Source organism: Bos javanicus, chromosome 21, assembly GCF_032452875.1.
Source record: "Bos javanicus breed banteng chromosome 21, ARS-OSU_banteng_1.0, whole genome shotgun sequence".
NCBI lineage: Eukaryota > Metazoa > Chordata > Mammalia > Artiodactyla > Bovidae > Bos > Bos javanicus.
The window spans coordinates 43,767,331-43,785,623 of NC_083888.1; positions in this window are offsets into that span (position 1 = coordinate 43,767,331).

Sequence of the window (18,293 nt, forward strand, 5' to 3'; positions counted from 1 at the left end):
AGCAGAATAGAAAGTTAAAGACATTCTTCATAGTCTGTTAAGTTATACAAAACAGAACAAAAATCCCTGCCCACACAAATTTGACCATCTAAAAGGAAAGACATAAGATATACTGTTAATGAATATTGAGCACTCAACTGTTAAGTACTAGGATAGACTGAAAAATGTCCCCCTAAAGCTATCTATATCCTAACCTCTCAGTTCACTCACTCATTCATGTCCAACTCTGCAACCCCATAAACTGCAGCACGCCAGGCTTCAGGCTTCCCTGTCCATCACCAATTCCCGAAGTTTACTCAAACTCATGTCCATTGAGTCAGTGATACCATTCAACCATCTCAACCTCTGTCATCTCCTTCTCCTCCTACCTTCAATCTTTCCCAGCATCAGGGTCATTTCCAATGAGTCACTTCATTGCATCAGGTGGCCAACGTATTGGAGCTTCAGCTTCAGCTTCAGCCCTTCCAATGAATATTCAGGACTGATTTCCTTTAGGATGGACTGGTTTTATCTCCTTGCTGTCCAAGGGACTCTCAAGAGTCTTCTCCAACACCACAGTTCAAAAGCAACAATTCTTAGGCACTCAGCTTTCTTTATAGTCCAACTCTCACATCCATACATGACTACTGGAAAAAACATAGCCTTGACTAGACAGACCTCTGTTGGCAAAGTAATATCTCTGCTTTTTAATATGCTGTCTAGGTTGGTCATAACTTTTTTTCCAAGGAGTAAGTGACTTTTTATTTCATGGCTGCAGTCACCATCTGCAGTGATTTTGGAGCCCAAAGAATTAAAGTCAGCCACTGTTCCCACTGTTTCCCCATCTATTTCCCATGAAGTGATGGGACCAGATGCCATGATCTTCGTTTTCTGAATGTTGAGCTTTAAAGCCAACTTTTCACTCTCCTCTTTCACTTTCATCAAGAGGCTCTTTAGTTCTTCTTCACTTTCTGCCATAAGGGTGGTGTCATCTGCATATCTGAGGATATTGATATTTCTCCCGGCAATCTTGATTCTAGCTTGTGCTTCATCCAGCCCAGCGTTTCTCATGATGTACTCTGTGTATACATTAAATAAGCAGGGTGACAATATACAGCCTTGACGTACTCCCTTTACTATTTGGAACGAGTCTGTTGTTCCATGTCCAGTTCTAACTGTTGCTTCCTGACCTGTATCCAGGTTTCTCAAGAAGCAGGTTGGGTGGTCTGGTATTCCCATCTCTTCCAGAATTTTCCATAGTTTACTGTGATCCACACAGTCAAAGGCTTTGGCATAATCAATAAAGCAGAAATAGATGTTTTTCTGGAATGCTCTTGCTTTCTCAATGATCCAGCGAATGTTGGCAATTTGATCTCTGGTTCCTCTGCCTTTTCTAAAACCAGTTTGAACATCTGGAAGTTCACGGTTCATGAATTGCTGAAGCCTGGCTTGGAGAATTTTGAGCATTACTTTACTAGCATGTGAGATGACTGCAATTGTGTGGTAGTTTGAGCATTCTTTGGTATTGCCTTTCTTTGGGAGTGGAATGAAAACTGACCCCTTTTCCAGTCCTGCGGCCACTGCTGAGTTTTCCAAATTTGCTGGCATATTGAGTGCAGCACTTTCACAGCATCATCTTTTATGATTTGGAATAGCTCAACTGGAATTCCATCACCTCCACTAGCTTTGTTCATAGTGATGCTTCCTAAGGCCCATTTGACTTAGCATTCCAGGATGTCTGGCTCTAGATGAGTGATCACACCATTGCAGTTATCTGGGTCATGAAGATCTTTTTGTGTAGTTCTTCTGTGTATTCTTGCCACCTCTTCTTAATATCTTCTGCTTCTGTTAGGTCCATACCATTTCTGTCCTTTATTGAGCCCATCTTTGCATGAAATGTCCCTTGGTGTCTCTAATTTTCTTGAAGAGATCTCTAGTCTTTCCCATTCTATTGTTTTCCTCTATTTCTTTTCACTTGCCCCCAACCCTGCAGCAGGCCACTGCCAACCCCTGCCTCTGCCAAAGACTCCTGGACACTCCCAGGCAAGTCTGGGTCAGTCTCTTGTGGGGTCACTGCTCCTTTCTCCTGGGTCCTGGTGAGCACAAGGTTCTGTTTGTGCCCTCCAAGAGTCTGTTTCCCAGTCCTGTGTAAGTTCCGGTGGCTCTATGGTTGGGTTAATGGTGACCTCCTCCAATAGGGCTTATGCTATACCCAGGTCTGCTGCCCCCAGAGCCCCTGCCCCTGCAGCAGGCCACTGCTGACCTGGACCTTTGCAGGAGACACTCAAACACAGTTCTGTCTCAGTCTCTGTGGGGTCTCTGGGTCCTGGTGTGCACAAGGTTTGCTTGAGCCCTCTGAGCATCTCTCTGCGGGTATGGGGTTTGATTCTAAACTCGATTTTGCCCCTCCTACCATCTTGCTGGGGCTTCTCCTTTGACCTTGGACATGGGGTATCTCCTCAAAGTCGCTCCAGCACAGCACAGCCATCACTCCAGCACAGCACAGCCGCTGCTCCAAAAAGGACTGCAGCTGTGCTTAAATAAGGACCTTGAGATAAGAGATTATTCTGAATTATCTAAGTGAGTTTCATATACAGTTGGCATGTTCCTTATGAAAAAGGAGGTAGTGGGTGATTTGACACAGATAGAACAAACAGAAGAGAAGGCAACGTGACCATAGACACAGAGATTATAATAAAACGACCACAAGCCAAGGACTGCAGGCAGCACCAGAAGCTGGGAGAAGAAAGGAATGAATTCTCTAGAGCCTTGGGAAGGTGCATAAGCCTGCCAACACTTTGTTTCAGTCTGGAGAAAATGATTTTGGACTGCTGAGCTCTGGAACTGTGAAAGGATACATTTCTGCTAGTTTAAGCCACCCAGTGTGTGGTGATTGGTTGCAGGAGCCACAAGAAACTGATGAAGCACCATGAAGAAAAGAATGCAGAAGGATTAGAGCCTAACCAGAGGATGGGAGAGGCACAGATACTTTAACGGGAAAGCCAGGGAGACCCGAGAAGCTGGAGTTAGAGTTCTGAGCTCAATGGGAGACCTGGCTGAGTAAGAAGCCTGAGAATGACCACTGGTCTGGATAGGAAGTCATGGCACTTCTGATAAGAGTGATTTTGGTGATTTTGGTGGAGACCTTTTTGAAGTGAGTTCAAGAGAGAATGGGAGGTGATAACTGGAGTTGGAATAGGATAAATAACACATTTGAGTATTTTTGCCTTAAAACAAAGGTAGAGAAAAAAAGACAGTAACTTGAGGTCAGAGGCCCAGTTATACACTAATTCTGTATCAGTAAGGCTCACAACAATTCGGAAAGAGGGTCCATTTATTTTTTTTTATTTTTTTATTTTTTTAAGAGGGTCCATTTAAACTGATGCTTACAGAGGCTTTTGATTTGCCCACAGTTGTATAGCAGGGAAGTGACCATTAATTCAAGTTTTTTTTTTTTTTTAAACTCTTAGTACAAAATTCTTTATGATAAAAAAAATAAATAAAATAAAAATAAAAATGGCTTATACTTGAATGAAGGTGAGCTGAGCCTGGGCAGGTAGCTGTGACCCCTGGGCCACTACACACCAACAAAGACCCGGGCTTTGTAGCCTGCTCTGCTGCTGCAAGTCCCAGGGGATACATATGACAAACATTCTTCACCAGTAACTTAGTCAAGAAACCCAGGTTTAAGGAATAAAAGGAAAATAAGACTTTCCATCCTCACATATTGCATGGACAACTTCAAGGATTCTTAGTGAAGAGAATATTGTTGATGACAAGGAGAAAATATTTTGATTATAAATGTTAATGGACTAGACAGAACAGACAAGTGAAAGACGTTAGCATATGTTCTCCTGTTAAAGAAGAGTGACTATTTTCAGAGGACCATGAACAAAAAAAAACAATGAAGAGAAATAAAAGAACATGGATTTAACAGTGAAATCAGTCACAAGCATCCAGTAGGTGTTTGCACTGTACTTATTGTAAGTGAATTCAGCCGGATTTTCAGGATTCTGCAATAATCTCTGAAATATTGCAGGAAGTGACAGATACTCAGGGCCCCTATTTCACAGGTAATCTCTGTGAAGTATGGATGATAGTTCCTATGCCCCAGGGTTGCTGGGAAGATTAAATGAGAAATTCGTAAGAACCTCTGACCATCACCTGCCCATGGGAATAGCTCCCCTCACTCTCCTCTTCCTCTTCCCCTTCCACCACCTCCTCTTCCCCTCTCATCTCCTATTCTGCCATGAACCACAGACCCTCAAAGGTCTGTCTCCACTTACCCCTGCCAATTTAATTTCCAACCACCCCTCCTCGGGCTGATTATGCTCCAGCTGCGCTGACCTTCTTTCTGTCCCTTGAACACACCCTACTTGCTCTCACCTGAGGACTTCTGCTCAAGCTGGAAAGCTCTCTCTCCAGATCTTGGCATGGAGGATTCCCTCTCATCCTTAGGGCCTGAGCTCAAAGATCATCTTCTCAAAGAGGCTTTCCACAAGCACCACGTTAAACCTCTCCCAGTAGTTTATCCTCAGTCACAGCATCCTGTTTTCTTTATAACACAGACTTTCTGGAGTGGCCTTATAAATCTAAGTCCTGTCTCTTCCCATGAATGACAAAGACCTCGTCTGTCATATTTCTTGCTTCTCACTTGGCACCTGAAACAGTACTGGGTACAGAAGAGTGGCAGGAAACAGACACCTAAAGCAGTTAATAATCATCATTGTATACATCAATGTATACATTGTATACATCATTGTATACACTATGCACACACTGTTCTTCATCCATGTATACAGTATGTACACACAGTTATTCTATGTATAGGTTTTGCTGGGTGTGTGAGACAGAATAGAGATGAGAGAGAGACAGAGAGAATGTAAATGAGTTGAAAGAAAAGGAATAATCACCAAGTCACAGGCATCAGCTTAAACCCAACTTTGCCACTTGAACTGTGTGATTGTAGGTGAGATAAGTAGGCTTTCTATGCTGCTTTCTGTCACTGAAGGGTGATAAGGATCTCCCTAGTATTAGGAGGATTCAATGAAGTGCTCCAAGTCAAACACTTAATACTGGATATAACATACTAAGCTCTTAATAACTATTAACATGTATTTCCTGTCAAACAAAGTTATTATCCTCTGGTACATAATGTAATACCTCACACATCCTTAGCTAGCTATCATGACTACAATAGCATAATCTCTAAAAAAAAAAAAATGCAAATATATTCCAGGATATCTAGTTATAATATTGAAGAGTCATCAAGACCCTGACATTTACCAAAATTGAAGGTCATATCTAGTCTGATGTTTAAAATTTTTCAGAGGGGGAGATCAAGATGGTGGAGCAGAAGAACAGGGAGCTCACATCCCCCTCCCCTGCCAAACACATCAAAAATATATCTGTTTATGGAAAAAGTCTCTCAGAATACTAATTGAAAGCTGGCAGGGCATCTTTTATACAACCAAAGCCATAAGAAAGGTGCCCATGTAACCAGGTAGGGTTGTATATGTATTTAATGGACAGCAAGGAGAACAAATCAGTCAGTCCTAAAGGAAATCCACCCTGAATATTCATTGACAGGACTGATGCTGAAGCTGAAGCTCCAATACTTTGGCCACCTGATGTGCAAAGAACCAACTCATTGGAAAAGACACTGGAAAGACATTGGAAAATATGCCAGGAAAGATTGAAGGCAAAAGGAGAAGAAGGTGGCAGAGGATGAGATAGTTAGATCACATCATCAGCTCAATGGACACAAATCTGAGCAAACTCCGAGAGATAGTGAAGGACAGGGAAGCCTCGTATGCTGCAGTTCATAGGGTTGCAAAGAGTTGGACGTGACTTAGCAACTGAACAACATACCTGTGTACTTGAAACTAACACAACACTATAAATCAACTCTACTTTAATAAAAGAAAAGAAAGAAACTTGACAGAAGTTAAAAAAAAAAAAAAAGACGACGAAGTAAAAAAATTCTTCAGAAAACCTTCCTAATTTGGATTATGAAAATTAAGAGTAAAAAAGATACACCTAAAATGCAGTGAGTACCTGTCATTTGAGAACCATTTAATGGGAAAATATCAGTAAACCCTGAGGTCCCATGTCCTGACTGCCCATCCAGTTTTGTTGTCCTGCAACTTTACCCAAGGTCCAGATTCTTTGTACAACAGAGCTAGGGATCAGCTTCTGACCAGTAACTTTCCCAAGTCAGAGAAAATGCTCTGGAAGTTAGAAAGAAAAGAGCTCCAACAGCCATTTCCAGACTAAAAACCTATTTCCACCCCTGGGGACCTGGGCATTCCATGGCAGACTTGACACAGAGAGGACAACTCCCTGTTGGAAAAAAATCAGAGAGCTGTTCTCCAAGGATCTTCTCCTGGATACAGAATCCAGAGCCTTGCAGAGCAACTGTGTGCATGGTGGCTCACACCAACCTCTAACTCTAGATGAGTTTAAGTTTAAGAAGTTGTTTTCCTCACCTTCTTCATGCCTTTTCAAGTCTTACTTCAAAAGTATTAGAGAAATCTGCAGAAAAATGGGAAATGCCAGCAGCTCATGTCCTTCTGGACAAGTCAGTTTCTTCAGGGCTGCTGCTCCTACCCAGCACTCTTTGTATGGAAGATGCCCTATAGACCTCCCTAGAATCCTGGGGCCTCAGAAGGACCAAGGCCCCAGGAAAGTGATGACACGCTCAAGGCAGAACCATGGCTACAAACGGGCTTCCTGTTTCCAGACTGTGTTAAATTCACTTTAGTAATGAGTGACTAGGATTTGATCCATTTGTGATCCACTGGATATGGGATGACAGCACAGGAAACCCTCCATTTCTTAGGCCTAAATCTCTGGTGGTCCAGTGGTTAAAAACTCACCTGTCAATGCAGGGGAAAATTTCACAGGCCCCAGGGCAACTAAGCCCCTGCACTTCAACTATTGTGGCTCAGGGGCTCGCATACCCTGGAGCCTGTGCTCTGCAAGAACGAAGCCATCGCAATGAGAAGCCCGAGCACCGCAACTACAGAGTAGCCCCCAATCGCCATAACTAGAGAAAGCCCTTGCACAGCTATGAAAACCTGGTGTAGCCAAAAATAAATAAAAATTAAAAAAATTAATGCTTCTGAGTACTGTAGCACTGAGTTGTTATTTAGTCTCAATAATTATTGGGGCTCCCTTCTCCTTACTCTCACCCTAAATTGGGCCAAGTTCTTGGGAGTTACATACACCATCAAAGCTTGCCATTGCCCTTCTAGTTATCAACCCATGTTGGTGATCACTAAGGCATGAGCATCTCTGATTAGGTGGGGACCCTCATTCCTGGGATCTGCTGTCAGCAGAGGTCCTCCTGGCTCCCTGGGTCAATGTTAAGAAGCACTGCTTCTGTCTTTACTCTTCACTCATCCACTTGCCAACTTGACTGCCTCTTGGCCCCTGGGACATATCCCCCGTCCTCTGCACTCTCTTCTTTTCCCTCACTTCTGGAAGCCCTAGCATCCTTTTAAAGAATTTTAGCACATTAAGAAAAAGAGGAAGAGGTAATGACTTCAAGAAGCTTCTGTGTTTTGATCCCACAAAAACCCCTCAGGCAGAAGATACGAGGGGCCCAGACACCTAATTAAAATTCAGGAGAGGAAAAAGTATTCAGCAAGCAAATCAAGTGAGTATCTCAAAACACTACTCTGCCTCACCACCTCTGGTTCCCTGGTGCTATCATGTCAAATCATATCAAAATTTTGTAAGAGCTAATGGGAAAGAGTTTTAGCAAGATACCCAAGACAGTTTGACTTAAAGTGTACATCTTTTGTGGGAGAAAATATTAACAAATGATTCAACAGACAAGGGCTTAATCTCCAAAATATACAAACAGCTCATGCAGCTCAACAACAAAAAGCAAACAACCCAACTGAAAAATAGGCAGAAGACCTTAATCGACATTTCTTCAAAGAAGACAGACACGTGGCCAGTGGGCACAGGAAAACATGTTCAACATCACTAATTGTTAGAGAAATGCAAATCAAAACTACGAGTAGGTTCCACCTCACACCAGTCAGAATGGCCATTATTAAAATGTCTGCAAATAACAAATGCTGGGAGGGTATGGAGAAAAGGGAACCCTCCTGCGCTGTTGGTGGAGATGTAAACTGGTACAGCCACTACCGGAAAACAGTATGGAGTTTCCTCAGAAAACGAAAAACGGAATTACCATACAATCCAACAGTCCCACTCCTGGGCACACTCCCAGACAAAACTATAGTTCAAAAAGATACATGTACCCCTATATTCATAAGAGCGCTATTTATAATAGCCAAGACATGAAACCAACCTAAATGCCCACCAACAAATGAATAGACAAAATGATGTGGTACATATCCACAGTGGAATAGTACTCAGCCCCGCCCCCCCAAAAAGAATGAAATAATGTCACATGCAGCAGCATGGATACAAGTAGAGATGATCATATTAAGTGAAATAAGTCAGAAAGACAAATACCATGTGATATCACTTATATGTGAAATCTAACATATGACACGAACCTATCTATGAAACAAACAGACAAAGACACAGAGAACAGACTTGTGTTGCCAAAGGTGGGTGGAGGGAGAGAGGTGAACTGGGAGTCTGGGCTTGGTAGATGCAAACTATTACATTTAGAATGGATAAGCAACAAGGTCCTACTGTATAGCACCAAGAACTATACCCAGTTTCCTGGGATAAAGGATAATCGAAAAGGACACATTTTTTTTAAAGAATGTATATATGTGTATAACTGAGTCATTCTGCTGTACAGCAGAAATTAGCACATTATAAATCACTATACTTCAATCTTAAAAAGTTAAGTCTCTATTCCAGAAGTAACTACTACAAGTTCCTCACTTATCCCTTTATCATCAATATTAGACATTTTGCTAACATAATGGATGTGCTAATTGAGTTTTCATTAGTGAAGGTAATAGTATCCAATATATGTGCAGTAGCTAAACTATTTTAGAGACATTCTGAACCCTACAATGAGTGGAGTTTAAAAATCGGAAATTGTGCTAATATGGTAGCCACAAGCCATATGGACATCAGGTGACGCAGGTAATTCTTGTTGTTTAGAGTTGCATTTATCTGATAACTAACAATGTTGGGCATTTTTTCATGTGCCTGCTGGCCATCTGGTTTCTTCTTTGGGAAAACTCTATTCCAGTCTTCTGCCCATTTTCTAATTGGGTTTTTTTATGTTGAGTTGTTTGAGTTGTTTAGGTATGTTGGATGTTAACCACTTGTCATATCATTTGCAAATATTTTCCACCATTCAGTAGGTTGTCTTTTTGTCTGTCAATGGTTTCCTTTGCTGTGCAAAAGCTTTTAAGTTGAATTAGGTCTCATTTGTTTATTTGAGAGTCCCTTGGACTGCAAGGAGATCCAACCAGTCCATCCTAAAGGAGATCAGTCCTGGGTGTTCATTGGAAGGACTGATGTTGAAACTGAAACTCCAATACTTTGGCCACCTGATGCAAAGAGCTGACTCATTGAAAAAGACCCTGATGCTGGGAAAGATTGAAGGTGGGAGGAGAAGAGGCAGACAGAGGATGAGATGGTTGGATGGCATCACCGACTCAATGGACATGAGTTTGGGTAAACTCCGGGAGTTGATGATGGACAGGGAGGTCTGGCATGCTGCAGTTCATGGGGTCGCAAAGAGTCGGACACGACTGAGTGACTGAACTGAACTGTTTATTTTTCTTTTGTTTCCTTCACCTTAGGAGATAGTTCCAAAAATAAATTCTTTTTGTCAAAGTGTTCTGCCTCTATTTACTTCTAGGAATTTAATGGTTTTCAGTCCTACGTTTAAGTCTTTAATCCATTTTGAGAATACTGTTGTATATAGTATTAGAAAAGGTTCTAATTTCATTCTTTTCCAGTTTTCCCAGCACCAGTTTTTGAAAAGACTGTCTTTTCTGCATTTGTGTTACATGTTCTTGCCTCCCTTGCCATGTATTAATTGACCGTAAGTTCATGGGTTTATTTCTGGGCACTGAATTCTGGTCCATTGATCTGTGTGTCTGTTTTTTATGCCAGTTTTATATTGTTTTGATTACAACAGCTTTGTACCATAGTCTGAAGTCAGGAAGCATGATACCTTCCGCTCTGTTTTTCATTCTCAAGATTGTTGAGACTGGCTATTCAGAGTATTTTATGCTTCCATACAAAGTTTAAAATTTTTTCTATTTCTGAGGAACTAGATCCTAAAACCAGAACACACCCTTTAGATCAGAGGCTCTGGCCCTGGACCTGGTGCTTTAAAGGGCCCTTGTCCAAATTCTCCCGTACAATCCCTCTCCTAAGGCAGCTCTCTGTGCCAGAGGCCTGCAGTTTGTGGGGCTCAAGAGAATGTTGCTGCAAGCTGATGAAAGTAGTGATATAATGCGGGGGCCAGAGAATGTATGTCAATGACAAAATCATCAGATGCCCCAGGCTGGATTACAGCCTGGTGCAGATCACTGCCCTGGTGACTGATAGCCCATTTACAATTCTGCAGCCTCGTCTATGTCTTTTTGCACCGAGTCCAACTCTTGTCAGTAGGTTGGGACTTGAAGGCTATATATCCTTCATCTCCATCTCCATCATCTCTAAAATACATTTGTCTGGGACAGCTGCACCCTTACATTACATATGTAAGCCAGGAGATTTACAGTGACAGAAAAATTAGCAAATGTGATGATGCAAACAGGGGCTAGATAGGTGCTTACACACTGCATCTTGCTCTTGCAACCCCAAGGCTGCCATGCTGTGAAGAAGCCCGGGTTTTTGACAGAAAGGCCATTTGTCTTAAATGCCCCCAGCACCTACCTCCCAGCCAACTGCTGCAACTGTGTGAGTGAGCCAAGGTAGGAGTTAACAAACAGACCTGCTCAGAATTGTGGAAAATCACAAATGTTGTAGTGTAAATGTTTAAACATTCATGACAGTTCTTAATGTTTTTGTTTAAATGTTTAAAGCCACTAGGTTTGGGGTGATTTGTTATCCTGCAATAGAAATCTGATACAATCCCACAATTAGGTAAAGACATGCTTCCTACTCTCATAGACTCCTCTGTGTACCACCAGCACGGGCAGAACACAGTGTATGTTTTGTTAAGCATTTATTAATAGATCAACAAAGATGTATATGAAAATCTGGATTTTGTTATAAAATGAAGTTGATAATCGGCTTTCCATATTTTTGTCTGTTAATATTGGGAATATGAGGACTTCCTCATAAATGGAGCAGAGGTGGTACAATGGATAAGAATCCTGCCAGTGCAGGGGACATGGGTTCAGAACAACTAAGCTCATGTGCCACAGCTTATGTGCCACAAGCCTCTGTTCTAAAGTCCTTAAGCCACAACTACTGAAGCCTGCAAGCCCCATCTACTGAAGCCCATGAGCCTAGAGCCTGTGCTCTGCAACGAGAAGCCACCACCATGAGGAGCAGCCCCTGCTTGCCACAACTAGAGAAAAGCCCAAAGGCAGCAACAAAGATCCAGTGCAACCAAAAATAAATTAATAAAAATATTGAAAATATGATTCTAAGTGTAAAGCATTTGATTTATAGTTTTCATAACTATTGAATGAGGCAGCCATGAGCTCAGTCTATAGCCTGTATGAACAGCTACACTGGCTTATAAAGATTGTCAAATCCTAATCTCAAATTTTTTAAAAATGTGGTTACCTGTAAGAGACAAAAAGACTTACTTTCTGAAAAATCTAAAAATCATTCAACTTAATATTTTGTCATAAAAGAGATCTGATACAAGGCCTCCATGTATAACACTTAGAAAACTCTAAGAGTATATGAATAAGTGCAAAATTAATAATCACAGACCGTAAGTGACCTGAGAGCTTAGAAAATGGAGAGACTAATCCATGCTGGAATGTCTAAGAAAAGTCAGTATATCATTTTTTTAGGTTGTGGCATGTGAACTCTTAGTTGCAGTATGTGGGAATTAGTTCCTTGATCATGGATTGAATCCAGGCTTCCTGCATTAGGAGCACAGAGTCTTAGCTACTGGACTACCAGGGAAGTATATATTGTAAAGGCAAGAGATTAATGGGGGAAAATGACCATTCAATATAAGAGATCTAAGAATATTCAAAGTCAAAGAGCACAGCCTACAAATAGGCCTCTGGTCAGACCTAATAGACTCTACTCTTACATAGGAAGGAATAGCCCAAGAATCACCAGATATTTCAGGGCAGCTTCTAAAGTGAAAGAAAGATAATGAACCAGGCCAAGAGATTCTGAAGAATAAGAAACAGTACATGGAGTTAGGGGGAAATAAGACCAAAATAGTACAGTTAATGTCTTAACACAGATAACTTAGAAAATACTTCACATTCATTATGCTAAGAAGAAGATGCTATAAAAAATTCAGAGAAAAAGAAGGGAAATTAAGTGACAGGAGAAATTTTATAAATTCAAATACAAAGTTTGAAAGACTAGGTAGAAACAATGTCTCAGAACACAACAATATTAAATGAGATGGTGAGAAAAATAAAACTAAAATGGGTATCAGAAGCTAATCATCAAAATAAAAGGAGTTAGAGGAAAGGGGGAGGAAGTGATAAAAGGAATAAGAAAATGTTCAATAAAGGCATTTCCAGACTGTAAGCACACAAGTTGCAAGAGAATGAATGGGAAAAGACACAATGTGAAAACTTAGAAAAATGTTGGACAGAAAGCTCCAGCTTAGAATTCTATACCCAGACCAATGATCAAGTCTGAGGGCAGAATGAAAGTTTCTTCAGATAAGTGAGGTCTCAAAAGTTGACCTCCCTTGTAATTTTCCTCCTGAAGCTACTAGAGTCTGTGCTCCAGCAAAATGAAGGAACAAACCAAAAAGAGGAAGATGTAGCCCAGGAATCAAGGGATGCAGCTCAGGGGGAAAGTGCTGGGAATGGCCAGATCAGTGGTGAAAGGAGATTCACCCATCCAAGGATGATCACTGTGCTGCTGCCCTGTCCAGATGGGAACCCAAGGACAGTGACTTCCAGGAGGTCTGTCTCCAAGGAAAAAGTGATTATTTAAATATCTTCAGACACATCGAGAGGAGATTCTTTAGAGACTCATAGAAAATTAAAATAATTATTCACTCAAGGGAAAACAAACTTATACAAGCATGAAAATGCAATCAGAGAATACAGCATGGCTTGGCTTGATTAACATTTCCATAGGCTTAATAACAATTGATCCTTGGGCTAAACAAAAGGCATGATATAAATTTCTTGAGAGGATGTTTAAGGGTAAGTATGGGGCATAATGGCTACAACCAGGAAAGTGGGGATGTGATATAAAATCATTTTTAAAGTGTGAAACCAAAAATATTCCAAACTTATATCAGATAGGAAATAGCAGTATAAATATGCCATGTAGAAATATGGGAGTAACCATGCAAAGAAATAGCTTTTAAGTAAAAAAAATAATCACCTTTTTAAAGTACAAATGTAATTTTGGAGACTATCTGACTGAAACTATATTCATAGAATGGATTAAATATAGTTCTATTAAAAAAAAAAAAAACACTTTAAAGAGAAACTGAGCAAGCTAGTATCTAGCTAGGAGAAAGGAAGACAGTTCTGTCCAATCCTGTTATAAGTCAAATGCTTGCCCACAGAGCTCATCATTCAGCGGGAGAGATGTAGCCCAGCTTTGAATGGTGCCTGTGAAAAAGCAGAGAGGTCCATTTTTTTTTCAGCTGTAAACAAGAATTTGAATTTTTAGAGTGCTGGCAGTGGAGAAAAAGTAAGAAGCAAGCAAGAAACTCTGGAGAGAAAGAAGAGCATGAAAGAAGGAATGGCTTGGCAATGAGCATGGCTTGTGGCCAGACTCTAAGGACTTCAGCCTTACTGGAAGAATGCTAAGCTGTGGAGTAACATTAGAAAATAGAAGTGGGAGAGGGGAGCCAGATTCCAGTCTGAGGAGCTTGCCAATCCTGGGTCTGTCAGCCAATATCTCATCTGGGGCTCCTGGATCCTGGTATCTCAGAGCCATGCACTGACCAGAAACCTAATCATTAAGCCACTGAAATCAGACCTTTGTGATACCTGACCAGCTTCTATCACCCTTACATTTTTCATTATCTCCTTACCCCCATGATGAGGAATTAACTATAAGACTATCAAAATTCCAACAGGATGAATTATCAGCCCTCAAAAGTCTTCTGTACCCAAGTCAGGGCCCCGATAGGAAAGGCATAGACTTGGAATAGGGCTATCCGGGTAGACAGGCTTGACAACCTTGAACTCCCAAATTTCCCAGAATCCTTTGGCCCATGAAAGAAGCTCATTTCTTCTATTAGAGAATAACAATTACCCTTTGTTTGCAGACAATGCAGAATCTTCAGAGGAAGCAAAAACCTTATAGGACAATGCTTGCCTTCCTCAGGATCTGCCCCCATGTTCCATCTCGGACCCAGAACTAGAGTCAAATGAGAGCATGACCCAACTGGAGAAGTCCAGGCCTGCTAAGAGAGGAGGAGGATTATATACTGAAGGAGCTTCAGGAGCTAACAAAGCCATACCAACTGGAAGGGGTAGAATTTGCCTGGACACAGATCTTGACGATATTGAAAATAAAGAAGAGAAAATAAAGCTAGATAAGGGACTTCATCAGTACGGGGGGACTTGCCCATGACACAACACTTAACATTCTGATAAGGCCTGGGGTTTTCCCTAGTTTCCTGTCGGACAGTTCTTAGAAGCCTGGGCCACGTAAATGAAGAAGAGATACAAGAACTACTGTGGCAGGGTGTGAAGGGAGGATTGAAAGACTCAGAGGAATGCACACGCTGGAATGGATCTATTATAATCCATATTCTAGAAAACACACAGCTATATTCCTTGGGAGAGCCCAGAGGTCATGCTGGTTATCACAACCATATGAAGTGTGCTAAGGAGAGAATGTCACTGGCATCATTAAGAAACTTCATAATTGCTGTCCTCTGTAAACTGTCCTCTATAGGTAGCAGGTGCTATGTCAATACTGGGCTCCTTACTAGCTATGGGGATCAGAGAACCCCCAAAGAGCAGAGGCCTGGTAGCAGTACTTAACTGCCAGAAACTAGGTGGTCATGGTTATCCTCATGGGCAACAAAGTCAGAATGGTATCCATTGGTGACTGACCCTCAGGGCTCTATGGGATACAGTGTCCACAGAGGCAAGATGTATAGCTTATTGCCTAATAAGGATTATTAATAAGGATTATTGCTTAATAATATTCAAAAATACCAAGAACATGTGAGCAGAAGGTTGAGATCAGCTGTCCCTAGAAGGTCATGATTGTTTGCCCAATTTCCAAACTCAAGTCAGGTCCTCAATCCAGAATCCAATGATTGAAAGAGAAGAGACAGACAAATTGAGGACAATTTGAGCATGAAAATAATGATAATAAGGGATTATAACACTAAATAAAATGGACTGAAAGTGAAGTCGCTTAGTTGTGTCTGACTCTTTGTGACCCCATGGACTATAGCCCACCAGGCTCCTCCATCCATGGGATTCTCCAGGCAAGAACACTGGAGTGGGTTGCCATTTCCTTCTCCAGGGGATCTTCCCAACCCAAGGACTAAACCCAGGTCTCCCACATTGCAGGCAGATGCTTTAACTATATATAGAGAAAAGGACACTTCAACACCACAAGTACATATAGCAGTGATTCCCAGAGTCCTCCCTGCTTATGATCATTTACTCAAATAACCGTATATTGGGAGAAATAGAGGACACAGAGGCAGCTATGCAGAGGGTCCAAGGTCCACTGCTAACTAGAAAACCAAAGCACCACTCTGAGCTCCTGTTAGAAGAGAGGGATTTGGGACCAGGTAAAAAGTGGATTTCTGAAACAATCCTACTCATCTCTTTGTGGGTCTAATGGGTCCATGGAGCTGGTTAGTGGTCATTTCTCCAGTTCTTGAATGTATAAATGGAATGGACATACTTATTTGTCAAACTCTCATATCAGACATTGGTTCCTTAAAACAGCAGAGTAAAAAGATTGTAGTAGGAAAGGTCAAATGAGAGTCCATGAAACTACCCCTAACTTTAGATAATAAAAACCAACATTGCTTCCCAAGGGAATGACAGAAATTAGGGTTACTCTTGGACTTAAATAATGCAGTAGTGATGGTCTGTCTCCCCATTTGCATTCTCGTTTAACTTACCTTGATGGCCCTTACAAAAACCCGATGAATGACGGTGGACAGCAATGAACTAGCAAAAATTTAATCAAGTAGAAGCCTATTGTACTTATGGTGCCAAATGTGGTTATCTTTACCAGAGGAAGTTAAATACAGGCTCTACAATACAATGTGATCTGCAGCTCTTGATCTGGCTAAGGCATTCTCTCCCATGCCAATCAGGAGGAAGATCAGAAGCAAGTTGCGTTGCCACGTGATGGACAACAAAGTACATTCATGACTGTGTCCCAGATTATTGCTTCTCTGTCACATCCCCAAAGCAGCCAACAACATCCAGACATTCTTCAGACTACCACTGTGACCTACTGTACTGATGATACTGTGTTTTCAGGTATTTGTGATGTCTTTGTAAGATATGCGGGTTCCACGGAGTGGGAAATAAATCCTACAAAGATCCAGAATCCTCCTGGCAGTTTTTGGGTCCAACTCGCTGGAGCCTCCCAGGATATTCCCTCCAAAGTAAAGGGCAATTTGTACCTCCTACTACTGAAAGGGAGAAACACAATGTGTGATGGGCCCCTTTGAACTTTGTGGGGAGCATTGTTCATTCTTGGGAATACTGCTGACTGATTTGTCAAGTGATTTTGAAAGCTTTCATTTCTGAATTGCACCTAGAGTAAGGAAGGGATCAGTAGCAGGTATAAACCATAAATAACCTGACATTTGGACCACACCATAAAGCCAGATTCAGAGGTCCTAGAGGAAGGAAAAGGTGTCTTGTGAAATTCCAGGCAAGCTCTGAGAGTCACAGCACAGTTCATTAGGGTTCTGTATGTATAGGGCATACAAGGGTTTACACATCCTTTGAGAAAGAACACCTGGCATGCTGGACATGGAGCATCTTATCTTGGGGAAGCAAGTGACCATGTACCATAAATGCCCTCATAAATGTGATCACATTTACCATAAATGTGAGCCACACAAGCTCGTCAGCAATCTACCATATGAATAAAGCAGCACATCTGGGATCAGGCTCAAGCAGGTACAGAGGTCACCAATAAGCTGCAAGAACGGGTAGCCAGGTTCCCAGCACACCCATCCTTATTGCACTGACGCCCTTCCCTTGGTTCACACTTGTGACCTTATGGGGGTGTTCCCTGTGAATGAGCAGACAAACGAAACGGAAAACGTGAGCTTGATTTTTGGACTCAGATCCCTCAGGGATGAGAGTTTGGGTCATCTCATCAAATAACTCCCCACCCGTCCCCACCTAGTCAAGCAGAAATGCTAGTTGAGGGCAAGAAGAATCTAGGTTGAATGGGAAAAGTTGGAGATGAATATTAGTTGTGTCTTCAGGACCAGCTGCCCGCTAACTCACCTCTTGTATGCTTTCTGTGATCAACCAGACTTCAGGGAAATCTATGCTTCTGTTAAATGAACTTAGTGTGAAAAGCAAAGAATCTGAATAGGGTAGATTGTAGTTGATGCTGTTGGTGTTCCACTCAAATCTTCCCCCACCCCGGATTGTAATAACATCTTCCAGGAAAACCCAGAAGAACTTTGTGGCCAACACAACACATATTCTCCCAGCTGCTATGAGTGTTGGCTAATGAAGCTCACAGGCATCCTGCTATGAAAACTTGCCCTCAGCCAAGGGAATCTATCTTGCCCAGAAGGCTACAAACCCCACCTTCATGCCCATCAACATTGCCAAAGAATAAGAGGGTACAGGATACAAAACACAGCATGATTTACTCTCTAGGCCATCCCTCTTAACATCCCCAGGGGTGGGCTACTCTTTAGCAGAAACTACATGCCTTACTTTGCCTCTTTCCCTATCTTATCCCATACTCCCCTGCTCTTCTACAGATTTTTCTCCCCCCAAAAATCACTCCTTAAATAAGATGCATGCACCCGAATTCTTACCTTAGGATCTGCTTCTAGGGTAGCCAACCTAAGATATCTATGACACTGATATGACTCAAATTTGAGCATCTATAGACAGAGGGAATTTTTGCTACCAATTTTTCCTAAGGTTTTACCTTAGTTAAGAAGTTAGTTGTTAAACAGCATTAGCTCATAGTTTCTCCTAGGGCTATTGCATATTTTTAATGAGCTTAAGAACAAAAGAAGCCAAAGATGAGGTTGAACTCAA